Source organism: Mytilus californianus, unplaced genomic scaffold (genome assembly GCF_021869535.1).
Source record: "Mytilus californianus isolate M0D057914Y unplaced genomic scaffold, xbMytCali1.0.p SCAF_8, whole genome shotgun sequence".
Taxonomy (NCBI): Eukaryota; Metazoa; Mollusca; class Bivalvia; order Mytilida; family Mytilidae; genus Mytilus; species Mytilus californianus.
In genome coordinates, this window is record NW_026262734.1 from 75,035,851 (window position 1) to 75,048,038 (window position 12,188).

Sequence of the window (12,188 nt, forward strand, 5' to 3'; positions counted from 1 at the left end):
AATATAATTTCCATTGAATCTGTCATTCAACGGGGACAGACATTACTTTAATACAAATATCTGTATATAAATTAAAGTAAAAGGTGTCATCATTAACAAATGTTAAATACATAAAACTGCCATCTTTAATGTTTTTACTTGTTTTACACTGTTCGTGTATTTTCGGCGTACAAGATGACAGTTATTCCAAAACACGTTAATTTCGGTCGCGGGCGTATAAGATGAAATTTATTTCAGAAACATATTTTTTTTTTTGGTCGCTGGCGTAAACGATAAAAATTTGTCTAGAAACATGCAGGCGTACAAGATGAAAGTTTTTATAGAAACACTTTGATTTTCGGTCGCAGACGTTGGAGATAAAATTTATATCACAAATACGTTAGTCTTTTTCATTTGTGTATGCTTCTATAACCTGGTTTTCCTTTTTTTGTATCTACTTGCCCCTGTTAACATATCCTGTTTTGCAAGTTTTGTTGGAAGATGTTCACAATACAATCATAATTTCTAAACAATCATAATGTATAAACAATCATAATGTATACACAATCATAATGTATCAACAAGCCCTATTGATATTTTGATATCATGTCATCCGATCACGGGAACTCATTAATTGTTTTAAATAATCTAAAGTCTCACATAGAAGGTCACGAGGAAAGGAATAATAGATCATATTTTAGGTGCTTCTAGAGAAAACTCAAATATGAAGGACCATTTTCAGACAGACACTATAATTAAGTGGTTGAAATAACGAAACATTCAGTTGTCGAACAAACAAAAACCACAAGAACTCGAGCAAAAAATTCAAAATTAAAAGATGTATTTTCAACCCTTTAAATTCCAGAAAAAACAGACAACGGTCCGTTATTCAGGTCAAAGAGATCTTACAAAACTGAATCGAACACCAGAACTTCCAAGGGCAATTAATGAGGCAGAAAACAACATGAAATTACTCAACAAGACGAAACAAATTGCTCACAGCAGCGACAAACTCATCATAGATACAAGGCTTAACATTTGGATGCCATACGTACGTTTCGACTACAAAAGACTCACAATTGACGCTCTTATCAATAAGCTAGGAAAGCCTAATAAAATACGATGTTGAAGAGCTTTAAGAACTCAAAATTCCTTAAGCTTTTGCCAAATACAGCTAAGGTAATCTATTGCTTGGGTAGAAAATCATTAGTATTTTAAAAATTTAAGTTTGAAAACAGGATCTGCCTACCCTTCCAGAGCACCTGAGATCACTCCCAGTTTTTGGTGGGGTTCGTGTTGCTCAGTCTTTGGTTTTCTATGTTGTGTTTTGTGTATTGTTGTTTGTCTGTTTGTCTTTTTCTTTTTTAGCCATGGCGGTGTCAGTTTATTTTCAACATATGAGTTTGAATGTCTCTTTGGTATCCTTCGCCTCTCTTTTAACAGTTAATCTATGATATAACACAAGACAACCTTGATTGTACACGGATAAACACAACACCAAACAACAGGTTTCATTCCGTATGAATCACTGATGACAATGAAGTGAAATCGCCGAAAAACATGAACAAGGCGATCACACAAATATGCAATAAATACAAACAAAATGATCAAAGAAGCATTCCAAGAAAAGAAGACCCAAAGAACATTCATTAACACCAATGACTTTGTTTAATCTAACCAAGAGAAAAAGAACAAATCATCAACTACATATAAACTAGAATCTGTATCATATACAAAATATAAGGATCAACTATTTGAGATCAGCGAAATTCAGAATGAAGAAAAGTGTTCTACGAATTCTCACACTTTTAATATGCAAATAAGATGGACGTTCCAGACTTTTTCAATTTAAACTGGCTAGATGAAATTTTGATACACGCTAAATCAAATGAAGAAAACACAGGCTTGCACAAGGGCGAAGAAAAAGGATGGTCCGAACAAATTGATGTATAGACTGTGTTATATAAAATTTAGCAAAATTCTCGATAATATAGATATGTGAAATATGAAGTGCAATATTTTAAATCTTATTATAAACATTTATTCATTTAAGAGTTCTTTATTTGAAATGAACGATAGTATTTTTCAAAGAAATGAGAAAATGTAGTTTGATTCGTACCATTTCGATTAACATACGGTATTATGAAAAGTTTAGCAAATTTTAGATGATAGATACTAAAAATGAATTGTGAACCAAAATATTAAAAACAAATCATTATGAACATTAATTTCTCTTATGGTTGTGACTTGTATGAAGAGATATTTCTCATATCACACTGCACGGAGTGTGATACGAAAAAGTGGTACGAAAAATATTTCAATATGATTGGCTTCTCCAACATCATGAGACAATATAACGACAATGCTATTGGCTATTCGTTAGGTCATCGATGACTTTCAAAGGTTAAGACGATGGTACATTTCGTCCATGGCAACGGACATATATGATTTCATGAATGATATACTAAACACTTACACTTTTCACCTAAAAATTATCTTTTGTCAAATGTTATAAAATTCTGAAGAGTACAAAGAGTTTTGAAATGTGTGATGTTAAAGGTTGACGCCCGAATAGGACAAATGACGTCAAATTGGTATGTGCAAAACACTAGACCAACGCTTCGCGGCATTCTTCATTTAACCCAATGAGAGTGTTGACCATTAGAGAAATAGATTTAGAAACTCTCGTTAATTGATTCAATAATAAATCATCGTAAGGTTCGTTCAATATCATATTGAAATTAAATAACTCGAGCTGATATCAAGTTATATCCAATTTTCACTCGTTATGAATCCTATTATTATTCAACAGTAGTTTATTTGAAATGAATTATCGTATAGTTTTGAGAAATTACTAAATATAGTTTGATTGATATCATTTCCATTATCAGAAAAAAAAAATAACTCGTTTACGATGATTTCTGACCTCTTTTAAATGTTGATGTTCAAGCTGAATCCTTGCATCCTTGAATTGATAAGGTTCCGCTTGACATTTTCTAGTATATGTCTGTATTATCATGTCCATTATTTAATCCTTCTTACTAAAATATATATGTTTCTAAGCTGCAATATGGAAATTATCCCGATAAAGATATTCGTCTCTTTGCTCGACTTAATGCCCAAAAAACGCCTTATGACGTTTTGTAATGCTGTTTTAAACCAAATGCTTTAATAGGAAGCTTACGATTGGAATCAACCGCGTAACGCATGATGGTATATTTAATGTTCTGTATAATAACGTCACATGTATGGTTGTTCTCTTTATACTGCAATTCTTACAACTGTTCCAAATGAAATATTTTGCGTAAAAAGCAACAATTTTGAAAAAGAAGTGGACGACGTTAAAATATCGCGAGCCAGTATTCTTCAACGTTATGAATAAAACTATACGGAAAGTTTTAATCAACGCCACAAACAAGACGGTTTGTGGTCAATGCTGTCAGTGACTGATATTGCAAATGCCTTGTGACTAATGTTTTATATGGGCAATGCAATTTGACTGTGCAAATATCACAGTTGCATTATAAAATACGTTACACTGTTACATATAGAATAATTATTATACATTGTCTCAAAATATAAAATTTATCTGTATAAGAAACTAGGAGCAGCCTATCCTGTTTCGAGTCGAATACAAAATTTTGAATACAATGTACGAGAATCTGGAATAGGGGAGGGGGGAGGGTCTTCAGTTAATACTGATTCAATACCACTGCTAGTGGACTGTTTGTCCCCGAGGATATCATCATTCAGTAGGCAATGCGTTGATACTGACATGATTTATAACATATTTTTGTTCTTCTAAAATCCGCCGTTGATGAACTAAGAAATTATCAAGAAAACAGTTTCAACTCCCTAATGAATAATTGACCTTACATGAATATCGCTTTTTTATGTTCCTTTTATCTGTAATAGAAATAAGGTTTGTTAAACATAGCGTATGTTTTACGTGTTATTACAGCGATTACATGTAACGTCAATGTTGTTAACGCTTTCTGTGTAAGAGATCAAAGGGTATGCAAATATTGTAATAAACTAAAGGATGAATACTTTTTTCTATATTGTAAACATAACTCAGCTTTTACAGATCAGCTATTTTAAAAAATCAATAATATAATACCTTGTTGATACCTGGTTATCCAAATTATCAACAACTTTTAAATCCTGCATTTGAACTTTTGTCAGAAGTTCGTGACTTTATAAGCAATCTATGATATCCATTTTTCCTCATTTTCTTCTTTTTTGTATTGATCATGTAATTTAACTAAGTTCCGGTTTCAATACAAGATTCATGAATGCTCAATTTGTAAAGATAGAGAAAGATTTGTACTATAGCCCAAATGGCGGCTAATGTGTATTTTGTACAGGATCCCTATTATAGTCACTATAACCTATTATGTCTGTTTCGGTTGCTCAACCAAGTTTGTCAATATAACGGAACTATAAACAACAGTTAGTGTCATACAAGTGGGCAGTTTCAAAAAGAGATTCATAAATGCTCAATTTGTAACGATAGAGCGAAATTTGTACTGTAGCCCATATTGCAGGCAATGTGTATAAAGTTGTACATTGAATGTTTTCAAAAGAATGATGTAAAATGATATGCTAAAAAATATAAATTGTTTTCTGTTTTTGTTTTGACCAATATTGCAAGTGCATCTTGGAACTAAAGTCTTGATGTATTTTATCTATATTGTGCTTAATATGGATGTTTTTGGTTAAATACACTGAAAATACCCCAAAAAGGCCTTTTAAGGGCCCTTTTTTCAGCAGTTTTATACAACAAAAAAACCCTACAATTGTTTTTCATTTTACTAAATATATGTTTTAATTATTTGTAATGTTGAAAAACTGTAAATAACAAACACTCTGCATAAATTCTCGTTAGGCACACATCAGAGCCGTTTCTTTGTCCATAAGAGGCAAGCAGAATCTCAAGTAGTGAAATGTGCAGAAAATAAAAATAAGACCGGGTATGACAAAATGTTGCATTCTAAAGATTAAAGTAACAATCTAGAATATTTAAAAGAAAATATTTAACATAAAATTCAAATAAAGACATGTTCACAACAGTTTCATAGATGAAGGGTATCAAATCCTGAAAAGTTGTCTTAAATTCTATTAATTAAAGAAACAAAAAGAATTAAGTAAAAAACATGCATTTCTTCATACAGTCAGATCATTCTAGTATTGAAATACTTGGTGCTTATCTAAACTTTAATTGCAACTTAACATAGGGACCACTGCTTTTGAAAATGCACTGTGTCAAAGGGAAGTTATTCTAATTTTACATATGATTTTAAAAATTTCAGAAGAAATATCTGCAAATTTGATGAAATTTGGAGTATATGTATGCCTTTTATTTATTTTTTTACTCTTTCTATTTCTATTATTTCTTTCAATCTTGACATACAACTGATTGTTTCCCATAGACCCTAAGCGTCCTCACCTAGTCTATACAGTGCATCATTGCTAGTCGCAGTTTAACATATAATTTTGCATGATAAACAACATTAACACTCTCCAAAATGTTTTCATTGCTTTGATATTTACAGGAAATCACTGTTTGGGTTACTGAGTGGCCTTGAAAAAGTACAATGACAGAGTTCATATTTTCCCGTTAGGAGTAAAGTCAGTAAAATAATTCCCATTGACTTCAATGCAAACCTTCTATTGAAATTTATACCTGGTTTACATTTAGAAATCAGAATCTTTCATATATCATTCATTAAAGTACAAATGTCGCACCATCTTCTGCAACATTACTTTGCAACTCTTTTGTTAAAAAAGTTAAGGGCATTCAGCAGTCAGTTTTTAAAAAAAAATTTCAACCTTACTTTTGATTCATTTTTCCAAAAATATTTATTACAATCACCAACCAGTGGAGCACAGGACTTCAGCGTTATCCTGATATCTATCCCCAAAATGGGCGGTCCTTAATGACGTGTATTTATTTACTGAATTTACCCCTTTAGGGTTGCGAAAATGAGGTCCATGTCCATCAAGTTACATTGTCATGACAATTTATTTTTTTTATATTTATTCTTATTACTCTTGACTGCTGTGTTGATATTGAACTATACGGTTGTTGTAATAATTAAACAAAGTGTACGTAATCTATTACTCAAAGCGTTGAGAGTATACGTATGCTGTAATTAAAGTGCTCCACAGTGCGCTATGGGTAATACTTACTTTTTATCACACAAGCAATGCCTAAGCTAAAACACATTAATGACGTTTCTCAAGGAAAAATTCATTAACTAAATAATGAATTTTATAAGACGTATTAGCACTAAATACATGTTGGATGTGTTCTGGTGGATATCATTGTCTTAGATACATTATTCTTAAAATCATTTGTTATTGGGTTTGAACTTATTGAGGATTCGTCTGATTTAAAGTATATTGTCTATACTATATATGAAAATACTTTGTCTGATGAGCCAAATGAATTGGAAATTACCCCGACTTTTCCAAGAGTAGGAAGAGATGGTATTATATGAAAAAATAATAATTTCAAAATGAAATATTTTGCGTAAAAACCAACAATTTTGAAATAGAAGTGGACGACGTTGAAATATCGCCAGCCAGTATTCTTCAACGGCGTTATCATGGGGTAATTTCGAACCCATTTGACTCACCAGACACCATATTTTCATATATAGAACATGTCACGTGGGGGTTCGAACCCAAAACCCCAGTATTGGCAGGCTAGTGATACAGTAGTTGGACTACTTAGACCACTCGTCCCCACCAAACTCAACAAAGCGGTGGGAACATTGTTTTGCTAGACGTCTATACATAATGTCCAGGATAATTTAACAATAACATAACTTGAAACTGAAGAGACATTAATTGTCGAAATGCGCATCTGATGGAATATAGAAATTACTACTACTGGGTCTATGCCTCTGCTGGTGGACTGTAAGTCCCCGAGCATATCACCAGCCCAGTAGCCAGTACTTCGGTACTGGCATGAAAGTACGGATATTGTTTAATTGAAATTTGCTGTTATAAAGTTTTGGAAATTATTCAAAATTAAGGTATATATCTCCCTCGGGCAAAAGTTCTGATTCCTTGTTGGCTATACTTTAGGTCTATTTTGATTTGATCTTCAAAGTCTGTATTAGTATTTTGGTTTACAAATAAACTGACCTCGAGCATCACTGAAGAGACACTAATTGTCGAAACGCGCATCAGGTGCTGTTCATGTTATTTGTCCCATGATAATTCTATAAAAGAGAGGCGAAAGATACCAGAGGACATTCAAACTCATAAGTCGAAAAAAAGACCAACAGACAAACAATAGTACACAAAACACAACATAGAAAACTAAAGACTGAGCAACACGAACCCAACCAAATACTGGGGGTGATATCAGGTGCTCCGGAAGGGTAAGCAGATCCTGCTATACATGTGGCACCCGTCGTGTTGCTCATGTTAGTACAAACCGGGTAATAATTCTAATTCAGTAGGTCACATTCGGAAAAAGGGTGACGGAATTGCATTAGGAACATATCCGCTATCATCTGTGAAACGGATATTTCATAACGGTCAACCAACTCGTGATGGCGTCCGTAAAACTTACGAAGGGATGATTTTAACTTCACCACTTGGAACTTTTGGTTTCATAGCTTCCTTGTGAGCAGCAACCCTCTATCAAGGACATCATGATAGGAAATACAAGCCCTAAAATATCGTAACAATTGGGAGATATATACTCCGTATACAGGCGCTGCTGGACTGTTGCTATATAGAAATGGAAAGTTCCCAATTGGGAAGCTGCAATCATCTCTTTTATCGTTTTGTTTTCAACCGACCATCATTGTTAATTTCTAGATATAAGTCAAGATATGAGGCAGACTTAACTGTATCTGTTGTATCCTTTATCTCAAGTTCGATGGGATAGATGCGTTCAACATAGTCACCAAATTTTGAATTATTCAGTGAGAGAACATCATCTATACAGCAAAAAGTAAAGTTAAAGGATACTGCTAACTTCTTTTCTTTCTGAATTTCTAAGAAGTTCCTGTATGAAGTCAGCATCATATGAATACAGGAACAAGTCGGCAAGAAGAGGGACACAGTTTGTTTCCATGGGAATGCCGATTGTTTGTTGAAAAACACATCCTCCAAACGTAACAAATATGTTGTCAATCAAGAAATCAAGCATCTTGATAATGTCAGTTTCAGAGAATTTTTTATTGGAATCAGAGTGATTTTTTTTACAAAGTAGGATTTATCCCTTCCTAAGACAAGATACTTGTATCTAAGTTGGCCATTCTTTTTTTATGAAACAAAGCATGACCAACTCTTTCAATTTGTCATTTAGTTTGGAATGGGGAATACTTGTGTAAAGTGTAGAAAAGTCAAATGTTTTAATACTATTGCAAGATGAAAGAGTCTTAGATTGTATGTACTCTAAAAGATCTTTAAAGGATTTTTTTAGTATCAACATCTGATTCACGCTGCCTCTAGAATATGTAGTTTCACAATAACTTTGAAGCCCGACTTTGATTGCTGATAAAAGTGATGTTAATACTTTAGAAAGAGGTTTCGTGGAGCACTTGGAAGACCATTGTAATATACCGTTGTGTGTAAGGACACTTATGTAGTTTAGGTATCCTATACAGTGATGGAAGATCCAGTTCTTCATCTTTGGTTTAAATTCCAAAGGAACATAGAACAGACCTATGATTATCCAGGATTCACTCTTTAGTAAGTGTCGTGGGGGTATATGTTGGGTTTCCAAGCGAAATGTGAACACCTAGTTAATTTATCAAGCAGTTTATGTAATATGATTTACAGACAAAAACGATGTTGTTTGGGGCTTTATCTGAGTGGACAACAATGTATTTGTCATGGAGGTAGGACAAGTGTTTTGCAACATTTGGGTCTTTTAAGATTGATGTAGCATGTGTATTAATAGACCCATTCAGTTTCTTAATTCTGATTTGTATCAACGACCTCACAGTCATAACTCATTCGGAAAGAGTATCTACGTCTTCTTTCTCGCGTTTAACCCATTGCCTGGCATAATCCTCGACTGAATCCATCAGTATTTTGAAGTTGTGTTTCCAATTGATGGATTTAGGCTCACGATATTTCGGGCCTTTAAATAACACATTTCGCAGAGAAGTGTTATTGACAATGTTTAGATCACCGGTAATAACGTGGCCAGCCGGATTATATATGAATGGGGAACTAGAACAGGTGCAATCAGGAGGTTTAAACTTGAAGTCGTCAATATTGAGATCCTGCAACACGTGTTTGTAATTGAAAATTTTAGTTGCAATTAGCTTGGTATAGGTATAAGAAATGATAGGTTCAGACTGATCTCTAAAATAGGGAGGTGTTTTCGATTGAACTGATTTGTGATGAAGGATATTGCCCAAGTTGATGGCATCGAGACCTTTGTTTGCAAAGGAAAGTTTAAGAAAGGATCTTTTCTCCTTTTCATCTTTTCCAATGCGAACTGGTTTGAAAAGTCTGTGACTTGCAATATCCGAAATGATAGCTGTACGTTTGTATTGGTTTGAATGAGGGTTAGTAACAGTGGTTTCCAAACATAAGTTGTACAGATAATGACGTTTTGAAAGGGTCAATGAATAAAGCTTCGTGCGAATGGGATGAATACCTAACGGCTTTTGTATAAATGGCAGCAGGCCATTAATAGAGACATCATATAAATGTGTTTTGTTTTTTTATATTTTGGATAACATTATGACCAAAAATGAATCTCGTGAAAGCATGTGAATCAGTGAAATCTTTAAATTACTGAGGACAGAAAGATACAACTTTTATCCTTTTTTACTTTAAATATGCAAACTTAAGCAATGGATCGAAATTTTCGACATGATCCTCAAAAGATTCAAACTCGTCTTTCAGCACTCCTATGGGACCAAATGTGCACCCCTCTTTGTCGACCTATACTTATTTTTACATGAATCGGAGTTCCTTCAGACACTGGTACGTGTTGTAAAAAAAGATCAAAGAAGATGAGTAATTCAATTGCACATACAGGTATATTGATAATGTTCTTTCCATTAACAATCTAAACTTTTCTGAATTAGTCTTATTAACAAATCCTATAACTGAACTAGATATTAAAGAAACCGCAGATACAGCTTCCTCTGCCTCATTTTTAGACATTTATCTCGAATTTGATAACAGCGGTCATTTCAGTACCAGAATCTATGTCATGTATGATTGAGACGATTTAAATTTTGAAATTCAAAATGTTCCTCACCTTAGCATTAATATACCAACTTCACCCATGAATGGAATATACATTTCTCAACTCATACGATATTCAAGAGCTTGCATCAGCTACTCGGACTTTGTCAAACGTCATCGATGGCTAAGCAAAAAATTAATAAGCCAGGGTTTGTAAAAGAACGTCTGGCAGGTGGGTCCTGATGTGCGATTCGGACGAGGTTTTTACATTGTTGTTTAGCCTTGTTTAATATTTTATTCAATCTGTTATTTATTGAGAAAGTGTATATTATATACGGTATGTACTATCAAAGTTTATTTATCGGGGGCTTTGTCAATTTACTATTAATTACAAAATGTTTTTGGTGGCGTCTTTGTCAAATTTACCAACAAAACGTTTTTGGTGGTGTCTTTGTCAATTTTACTAACAAAAAATTTGTTGGCGTTTTTGTTACATTTATTTGTATGTGTGATTGAATACTTTAGTCATTTGTGTTGTATGTCTGTGATATATGTTTACACAGTTTTGGCTACTGGATACCAATTGTTCTCAAATTAACCTATTATGTGCATGTATGTTTGGGAAACTCACCCAATTTTGTCATTATAACAGAGCTTTAAACAACTGACATACAAATGGAAGGTTTATCTTGCTAAAAAAACCATGTCTAATCCATCATTTTCTTGGGAAAAATGTCTGTACCAAGTCCGGATTATGACAGTTGTTTTTCACTCGTTCTGTCGGTTGATAACGTTCGATTTTGTTAGTTTTTATGTTCTGGTTTTGAAATCAGCTTGGAATTCTGTTTTTGTTATAACTTTTTCGTCGGTGTTTTTATATTTGCCTGTGTCAGAAATATCAGCGAAATTGTTTTTCGGATTATCCAGTAAAAAGTGAATGATGTTGTAGATAATGCATATTTTAAGGTTTTCTTGTCGTATAACACATCGAGGGGTGTCAGGATTGATCAAATGAAAGACCAACCGTAAGGAGGTATTTCTTTGGGCAATTCTGAGACCCCGAGGTGTGTTTTACGACAAGAAAATCCTTAAAATATGCATTATTTGACTTATAAACCGTACAAAATATTATTTTCTGCAAAGATTTTGCAGGATTTGCCTCCTATTTTACCGATCATGCTGAAGTGGGATATTCTTTTCTGATGCGTTCAGGTTTTAATACGCCCTACGGCTAATTTGTAATGTGAAATAAAACTCACTTATTAATCTAGATATAAATAAAGGCAAAAGTAGTATACCGCTGTTCAAAAGTCATAAATCGATTAAGCGAAAACATAAAAACGTTAGCAATCATTATCCAGTTAAAATAGAAATATCACTGTAGCTGCATGAAGCAAGACGCAAATGACTTGTTATGGTGTATGAAAAATACAAGTCACTTTATCAGAAATTTATTGTATCACTTAGTTTATAAAAGGGGGAAGCAATGCTTTTTTTTCTATTTCATGACATTTTCATCGTGGAAAAGCAGATGATTTTTTCGACAATTTTTAACGAACTATTCAGAGTAATTGTTTTCTTCACATTTGAATGGCAATACAATTTTGTTTAAACAGAGAACTTAGTCAGAATTAAATAGTATACCCCCCCCCCCCCGACCCTATCATAAAGTAAGTGGCTGTTGTTTTATAGAAATTATAAATATTTAGTCAAATTGATCATCTGATAGAGTAAAAGGTATATATACAGTAGATGTAAAAAGTTAAAAACTGACACGAATAGAGCACGAAATCGTGATACATGTACAAATAACACGAAAAACGAATATCCATAGGTCAAAGTATGATTTCCAAAACAGTATGAATTAATAAGATTTTCAAAATCATACACACGAATGTGTTAAATCTGGCTTGTTTTAAAAGCTTTATAAAAAGTTTTGCATTATTAAATTCATCTCAAATAATGTCCCTTTATTGTAGCGATAAATTAACAAAACTTCACATTATTTGTTTCAAAAATTAAAATGTGCGATT